Source organism: Thamnophis elegans, chromosome 3 (genome assembly GCF_009769535.1).
Source record: "Thamnophis elegans isolate rThaEle1 chromosome 3, rThaEle1.pri, whole genome shotgun sequence".
Taxonomy (NCBI): Eukaryota; Metazoa; Chordata; class Lepidosauria; order Squamata; family Colubridae; genus Thamnophis; species Thamnophis elegans.
In genome coordinates this window covers 8,668,241-8,677,639 of record NC_045543.1, presented here as the reverse complement: position 1 = coordinate 8,677,639, position 9,399 = coordinate 8,668,241, and positions in this window count along the sequence as shown.

Here is a 9,399-nt window from a genome sequence, read left to right as displayed (position 1 = left end):
TGCTATTAAAGTACATTCCAGTTAAGCTTGTCTCGGCATTCGTTACTGGACGGAGGAGGGGGGGTCAGAACAGGTAGGGTAGACTAGACTAGACTAGACTAGATAAGGAGAAACTTGGGTGCTAATTTATTTAGAGTATAAATTAACAACTTAAACTGAGAATGAAAATCAACTGGTCAACAATGCTATGTAGAACTTTCAGTAGAGATAGGATGGGTTTGTGATATCATAACCAAGCTTTTATTTGATTACATAATCAGATAAAGTCCACCCTCCCACCGCCTTTAGTGATGTAATTTATTTATACTTTCAAACCCATTATTTAGTACTTTATGCTCTAGGCCAGGGTTTCCCAATCCCTGGTCTGTGGACCGGCGCAGTCCACGGTTCTGGAAACAGGGCTGCACAAACAAGTGAAGCCCCATTCATGGGATGCAGGCAGCATGCAAAACCATGCATGCACACAGAGCCGAGGTGGTGCAGTGGTTAGGGTGCAGTACTGCAGGCCACTTCAGCTGACTGTTATCTGCAGTTCAGCGGTTCTAATCTCACCGGCTCAAGGTTGACTCAGCCTTCCATCCTTCCGAGGTGGGTGAAATGAGGACCCAGACTGTGGGGGCAATATGCTGACTCTGTAAACCGCTTAGAGAGGGCTGAAAGCCCTATGAAGCGGTATATAAGTCTAACTGCTATTGCTATTGCTATGCCTCTTCCATTCCATGATAAAACCTTTCTCCATGGAACCGGTCCCTTGTACCCAAGAGGTTGGGGCTACTGCCCTAGGCCCTTACCTACCCAAACGAAAATTCGGATATTAAAAAAAATATGATTTTGTATTGAAATTCCCAAATGTGTTTGATGCAGGCGCCTTCAACCTTTTCAGAGCTGATGGGCGGATCTTGCAATTTGAGAATGTGTTATGACTCTCTCACAACATGGCAGTCATGGCAGCCATTGCCAATCACAAAACAACCTTTTTTTTTTTTTTTTTTTGAGAAAGTGAATGAAGGCGGATCCCACTCTAGCTTATCTGGAGGCTATTGATTATGTTGGGTTTTTTGCTTTATTGTGTTTTGTTAGGCTATCTGTACACCCTTCCTAGTCACATATGTTTTCAGGCCTCATAGGCCCCAAGAAAATGTTGGAAGTCTTGGGTTCTATATCCGAGGCTTTACTACATTTTGCAAAAGTGTAATTTTCTATTCTTTTTTTAAAAAAGGACATTTAGAAGAAGATTTCTAAATTTTCTAAACCTTTTACCTGTAGGCGCCGAGGTAGTGCAGTGGTTAGAGTGCAGGACTGCAGGCTACTTCAACTGACTGCTAGCTGCAGTTCAGCAATTCAAATCTCACCAGCTCAAGGTTGACTCATTCTTCCATCCTTCCGAGGTGGGTAAAATGAGGACCTACATTGTTGGGGGCAATTTGCTGACTGTGTAAGGATTGTAAAAAGCACCATGAAGCAATGTATAAGTCTAAGTGTTATTGCTAAGTACTACAATCACTTAGAACAGGAAGCTTGGCTGATACCAAAAGAGTTGGGATCCTTAAAGGTTGGGGGGCCTCAGGGATTTGTGGGTCAATGAGAAAGGAATATTTATCACAACCCAACAAGAGAAAAGCTCTTACTCTTTTAAAAGCAAAAGAAGCTTCAAACTGTTGAAAGCCTCTTTTTTTTTTAAAGATACACTTGTTCTAAACCGTCAACAATTTTTCTAATTGCTAATTTTGTTTTTCAATGAGCCGGATGGACTTTACATGCATAGTTATGCGGCATTACATAGTTGAAACAAAAATTCTGAAGCCACAGGTGCAACAGGGGGGGGGGGGAAGTGTTTTAATGATTTGCCAAATGCCTTGGAATTCAATAAGAAACCACATTCTCCGAAAGGAAGCTTTTATTATCCAAATGCCGTGCTCTACCTCTCTTCCGTTCCATACAAACCTTCTGTATTTCTGGCACCATTATTGGGGTGGTGGTGGTGGTGGGAAGAAGAATAGACCATCTGGCCAATGAAGCTGGAATCCATAACAATATTTACATTGTAAACATGGGGGCCGGAAAAGAAGTAGAATCTTCTGAGTAGTTAATTTGACAGCGTTGAAAAGAAATTGCGTGGGTTGTTGGAAGAAGTTATCTTACCGCTAGGCCTTTGTGCTTTGCTTTGTTTTGAAATCGGATACCACCTCAAAATATCACATGAAATGAATCCCTTGGTGAGGTGGCAGGCTGAACCAAAGTAGGTCTCAAGCCTGAACCAAACTAGGACTTCATGGTATTAGGCTTTAACTGTTCATATATAGAAGTTGCAGAGGTTTGCTTTTAGGACGTCTGCACATGAAAACTGCTGAAGCAAAAGTCTCTATAGTCCGTTGGCTGACATATGTATTATAACTTCCTGTAGACATAATATTGCTGTAACTCAAGGGCAAATCTTGAGGGGTGTTTCCAAAACTAACAGATGGCTTTAGCTGAAAGTGATAAACTATATAAGGGATTTCCTGCCTGTCACTCATGGTTCAGGCCATTTATTCTTTGCTATGAACCTGTGCAAATAAACTATTCCTTCCCTAAAGAGCTGGCTTGCGTGTCCTGTTTTTTCTACAACATTGGCATCCTTCCTGAAGGACAATTTGACTGAGTGGAGCTAATCTTTCAGAATCATAAAGGGTGGCCAGATTACAACTATAGGCAGGGGTTGCATAATTTCAGTCTTTGAGATTTCTTTTGATGTTTGTCGCCTCTCACCGAAAAAAAAATGGGATGAGGACCAGGAACAGATTCATGGAATGCCTTTCAAATGAAACCAATCTGAGAAGTGGGGTTCAAACTGTACAAAGGTTTCTCTAAATGCTACCAAACAGCTACCACAATTTGATACACACTCGACCACTCATTTCCATACAGGATTGCATGTGGAACAAGGAAAAGAAGGAAAGACCAAATCTGTTGGGAAACATCTCTAAGAGGATTGGTTTATTATTGATTTATTAGATTTATATGCCGCCCTTCTCCCAACGACTCAGGGCGGCGTACAACATTAAAAGAAACACATAATACAAAAGTTAAATAAAATAAATAGAATATCCCAAACAAACACAATTAGAATTAACAATAACATTTTTTTTTAAAAAAAATTGAATTAAAATTAACAATGATCAATAATTTATTTTGTTTTGTTCAGGCCAGGCTGGCTTGCTGGAAAAGCCAACTTTTTAGGGCGCGTCGGAAGGACCAGAGGTCGGGGATTATACGAAGCTCCGGGGGCAGCTCATTCCAGAGGGAAGGTGCTCCCACAGAGAAGGCTCTCCCCCTGGGGGTGGCTAGCTGACACTGTCTGGCCGACGGCACCCTGAGGAGGCCAACTCTGTGGGATCGCACTGGACGGTGGGAGGCTACCGGTGGCAGTAGGTGGTCTCGCAGGTACCCTGGGCCTAAGCTATGGAGCGCTTTAAAGGTCATAATTAGTACCTTGAATCGCACCTGGAAGACAAGGAAAGCCAAGGAATGCTATAGTACCTGCTCTTGTAATGTTGTACAGTTCTTCTACCTCTTTTCTCCACCCAGTACGGATGGCCCCAACCTGAGCAGTATTTGGGACAAGATTGACAATTTAGCGAAGATTAGCCCAAACTGCAATTACATTCATTCATTCAATCAATCAAAATAGAGCTAGAAGGGACCTTGGAGATCCTCTAGTCCAGTCCCCTGCTCAAGCAGGAGACCCTGTATCAGTTTAGTCAAGTGACTGTCCTGTCTTTTCTTTAAAAAAAAACAGTGATGAAGCTCCCACAACTTCTGAATGGAAAGCTGTTCCACGGGTTAATTGTCCTCACTGTTAGGAAGTTTCTCTTTAATTCTCTCCTTGATTAGTTTCCATCCATTAATTTGTGTCCTGCTCTCTGCTGCTTTGGAAAATAACTTGACTCCCTCCTCTTTGTGGCAGTCTCTCAAATACTGAAATACTCTATCATATCCCCCTAGTCTTTCTTTTCTCTAGACTAGTCAAACCCAAATCCTGCAACCCTTCTTCATATATTTTTGTCTCCAGGCCTTTAATCATCTTAGTTGCTCTTCTTTATACTTTTTCCAAAGTCTCAACATCTTTTTTGTAATGTGGTGACCAAAACTGGATGCAGTATTCCATACTAAGGCTTTATAAAACAATACTAATACTTCATGCGACATTCACGGAAGAAAACTGAGGACGAGATTAAATGGTTAATTTCTGTTTATGGATATTATGGACCTGTATTTCTCTATAAAGATGTATCTCCTAGCATACCTCTTCTGAGATTTGTTAGATTTACTCAGTGGCGTGCGGTCAGCTTTAGGCCTGGTCAGGCACTTTTTAGACTTGTGGACTTCAATTCCCAGAATTCCACAGCCAGGCATGCTCAGTTCCGATTTAAAGCGACAGCATTTTCCCCCCTTGCAAAATAAGTTTTCCCATTCTTTTTCTTCTCCCTCCCCCTCCTTCCTCCCTCTCTCCCTCCCTACCCCCTCTCTCAAACAGACACACGGACACAGAGAACTTCGATCCCTCTCTCATTCACTCCTCTCAAACACAAACACAGAAGTTGGATTGGATATATTTTCCAAAGGCTTGAAAGCAGCTCCTCTGCCATACCCCCCCTTCCCCTTCTGCCTTCTGATCAAACTTTTTGAATTCCTCCCCTCTCCCCACACACGCACCTTTTCCAGCTGTTTCAGAGACGATTTCAACTCTGCTTCTCCCTGCCCTGCCCTCCCCTCATGAAAGGCCAGAGCTCTGTCAGACTGAGCTAGTTGCTTCTTTTTAGAGAACTCTAAAAAGCCTCTAAAAATGCCCTTTACAGGAGGCGAGAGAATACATGCCTCATTTGCATAAGGAATTTTTTGCTTGTTAACCCTTGCTTAACTCTTAAAAGGCGAAAATTCCTTATGCAAAAGAGGCCCCTAGTTCTCTGGCCTCCTCCTATGGTTAACACAAAACACTGTTCCAAGTCACTGTGAATCTGGCAGCAACTACCTTGGCTTTAATTATTTTTAAAAAAAATCTTTAAAATTCTTTCCTTTTCCTCATGAATGGTGAGGCCACACCTCCCTTCCTCTAGTGACTGCACGTCCCTGGATTTACTCAGTGTTAAAAATGAACAGCAACAATTCTGAGCAAACCTTGTCTTCTTTAAATCAAAGTTAAATGAGGGGGGAAATGGTGCTTTGAAACCCAACATACTTTTCCAAGACTATTATTTTTTCAAAATATAAATTATTTCAGAAGTTGTAGTGGTACAGTGGAACATATAGACAAAGACTAAAACTGTTAAAAGTTCCTTCAGTATGGGCAGGAAAGGAATGAGGCCTGGGAGAATACCATAGCAATTGTCCACTCTTAAAATTAACTTCTGTATTCTTCAATATGTCCAATGTTAAAATGCTTTGCTTCATTCTGTAATTGTAAGTTCGGTTGAAGTATTTTTCTCCTTTAATTGTAATATTTAGGATCAAATTTTAAAATGTTCTCTTATTTTGTGTTGTTTTTAACATTCAAAACAAAAACATTTTCCCATGGGAAAGATTCTTTATAATTAATTCCAAGATCTTATTTCAAGTTTATGTGTGGACCCTTAAGACAGTTTATAACTCTCTAAAATCAAAGTTTTAATCATCTTTTTTTTCCTGTTTATTTTTTTTTTAAAAAAAAAACCTGTTCAAAGTTCTTAAACTTGTAATTAAAAGTTCCTTTACTGAGGGTTGAAGGAAACTTGTCCAGTGCTGTAAAAATTGTCAATCCAAAGGTTTCTAATAGGTGAAAAGCAGTTAACAAGCCATTTCTAAACGTGATTAGAAAAGGAAATAGACAGACACGGTGTTCTTTCAAGGGAACTGTCCATGGTTTGGACTTGATAGTTATTCCCTTGACTCCCAGAGCTTTAAACCCTCTAGAAACTTCTATGTTGTGGTCTCCTCATAAGGAGCAATTGTATGGAGCACTGGTGGGTGATCTCAAGTCCTCGCTTTGCACAGAGAGGAATTATTAAAGAGCCTGTCTATTCACCAGCTCTTCTGCTCCAGTGGGTTGAAAGGATCTTGATTGGGCACGTGATCTCATTAAAGCATCCCATTTTTTTTTCTGAGTTGCTGTGCGAGGTTGAAAAAAAGTCATACCGTATATACTCAAGTATAAGCCGAGTTTTTCAGCCCACTTTTTGGGCCGCCTCAGCTTATACTCGAGTCAGTGAAAAATTTGCCCGAAATGGAGGAGAAAAAGGGGCGGGGCCATGCCGCTGGGTGACGCTCGTGAATGGCCCGGCGCCCCTGTGAGTTTCCCCTCCCTCTGTGTCAGTTTGCCGCGCAGCGCGCACCGCACCATCCCCCCTCCTCACGTTCTAATGTAATGCAGGGCTGTCTTACGATTCCCCTTCCTCCCCCTCCTGCCGCTCTGCAACGATGTCCCACCTCCTCCTTGTTATGGCAAGCAGCCACATAACGATGTCCCAGAGCTAGTTTACTGTTTTTCTTTGAAATAAATATTCAAAAACATTATTGGTATTTATTTTTATTTTTGAAATTTACCGGTAGCTGCTGCATTTCCCACCCTAGGCTTATACTCGAGTCAATAACTTTTCCAGTTTTTTGTGGTAAAATTAGGTGCCTCGGCTTATATTCGGGCCGGCCTATACTCGAGTATATACGGTATTAGTTATGAGTTTAGTCAGGAGTTAGGCAGCAAGAATCATATCAAATGTAATAAGTGGTGTGCTTTTTGAGATCCAAGAACTTTTTCTGAATCTGTGTTGAACTATGCACTTCAAAGCATATATTAATATATCATCATTATTAACATGTTTCCTTTTTGAAGTTTCAAATCGCTCCTTAACCCAAGATTTCCTTCTCCTCACTCAGAGTAAACAACCTGTTATAAAAATGTTTTGCTGCTGGTATCTCTGATCTATTAATTCAGTCTCATTGCACACAATGTACCAATAAGAGAAGGTTACTATTCCAGGCTGTACAATTCAGAGCTATTTTTGAAAGAACTAAAGAATTTTGAAGAGCCATTAAAAGTGGGGGGGGGCAGCCTATTAAAATTCTGGGTCCTCTATTAATTTAATGTTTTGCTGTGGGGTTGATGTTTATATAATGTGTGTGCCTAATTAAGTGCATTGTCTGTCAGAACCTGCAACTAATTAAAGCAAAAAGACCATTTCTTGTTTTAAACCTGATTTCATCCAGTGATCTGAAAAATCATGCATCATATTTGTTTCACAACGTATTATTACAAAACAACCTCATTTGCTCTATCAATTTTTCCCCCTAATTGAATTGCTTCAAATATGAAACTGCAATTCATATGACTTCTACTCCCCAGGAGAAACCAATGGTTTCCCAGATATAGTTCCTTTCGGAAAAAGGTGACCAAAAACGGATGGCCTAAGATTGATTTATCAATATATATTAAAGATTCACAGCATTCGTATTTTCATAAATTATATTTTATACTCATGATCTCATAGAGAGTCCAGGAAATGCCCAGAAAGCTTTCTTATTTTCTATAAACTCACCTGCTTTTATTATTACTTTTTAAAGATAATGACAGACCTTTGACTACCTTTTAATACCTATATAGCAGTCAAAAAATTGTAATTACATATAGAGAACTTCTCAACATAGAAAGAGGTGCACCACAGTTAAAGCCTTTGAATGTATTAAGAGAGGAAAGGGTAATTCAAACCTGGTGAGGACCACCTGTATTATTATTAAAAGTATTATTTATTGTGGTTTGTGTTTCTGACCTTTATGTTATCTTTCTGCAGTCTTGGAAACTGGATGGCGTTTGAGTTAGGCAGGAAATAATTATTATTTTAAAAAAGCTGATGTCACCAGCATCTGGGCCCAGTAGAACATTGAGATCTGGCATTTACCTGGCCATGCCATGTCCTGATGCTAAACATAATATCAGGATGCTTTATTTGCAATTAATGTTAAACTTAATTAAACATTAATTAATTAAACTGAATTAAATATTAATCAGACTCTCTCACCTGGGATAAATCGGACTGGCTGTATTCAGCAAGTGCAAACTTTGCCAATTTGTGTTTAAAACAATGCATCGCTCCAATTTCCCAGTATTTCAAATTCTTTAAACTTTTCTTTTGAAGATACAATATATTGGAGGTTTCTTTTTTTAAACATAAAAAGTTTCTTAAAGAGATGCATCTTCTAATTGAACACTTAAGTCATTAAACAAGTTAGACATTAAAGTTGTGCAGCTTGAAGCAATGAAGTTAATTTAATTGTGCTGTCTTTTAACTTAATACTTGAATAAGCATCTTCCAGGTAATAAAGCACTGAAATCAATGTACTTTTTAAAAGCACACTTTGGCCATTTCTCTTATGAGGTGCCATATTAAACAGCTCTCGTCTGATGCTGGTACAATGAGATTTATTATAACTGAAAACTGCAGAATTAAACATTGGAAGACATATCAGTAGCAGCCCATCTATCCTAGGAGATTTCACTTTTAGATAAATCTAAATTCTCTGGCCTTCCTCCTTTGTTCTTCCTCTCTCACGCTCCTACTTACTCTGCCTACAGCTGTGATCTTGTTTCCCTGCCTCTTCTTACTCCTATTACATTGGCAGATTCTAGTGATCATTGTGTTCCAACCAAGGGAGGCAGGGAGGGAAGGAGGTGATGTGGCCCACCAGCGGCCAGCTGAGCTGGCAGTTGGGGAGGAACATGGGCCAGTCCTGGAGTCTGGGGAAGGCTCTGATGAGGGCTCTGCATCAGAGTCAGAGATGAGGCCAGGGCCATCAGACAGTTATCAGCTGGCTTCAGAGTCAGACATCAGTGAGGCAGATGAACAGCTGGAGCCTGTTCCAGTGTGCACATCTGTAGAGTTGCTAGACGAAGGGAACAGCTAAGGAACAAGGATCAGCTTGGGAGTAAAACCACAGGTGGATGGTGAATGGCCCCTCCCAGAGGGAATAAAAGAGGAGCGTAAAGGGTGTGGTGTTTACAGGAGACAATTAGTTCATTCCTGCATTCTTGCCAAGTATTGCGGCATCTGAAAGATATCAGCCTGGCAACTCTCCAAGCCTGATAAAGGTTGGTAATTGTGAACTGTCTTGAAAGACCGTGGGCCGGGACTTTTCTGGAGAGGAATTCACTGTAAATTAAATAAAAGGGGTTTATCGGAATAAGGACTTGGCTTCATGCTGGTGGGGAAGCCTAGGTCAGAACAGGAGGGAGGGAGGGAGGGAGGGAGGGAGAGAAAGAGAAAGAGAGAGAGAGAGAGAGAGAGAGAGAGAGAGATGCCAGCCATCACTGAGCAATAATATACCTTGGTTAAATGTTCTAGACCATGAATGTCAAACTCGCTGTGTCACGTTGCCATCATGTGACATTTTGCG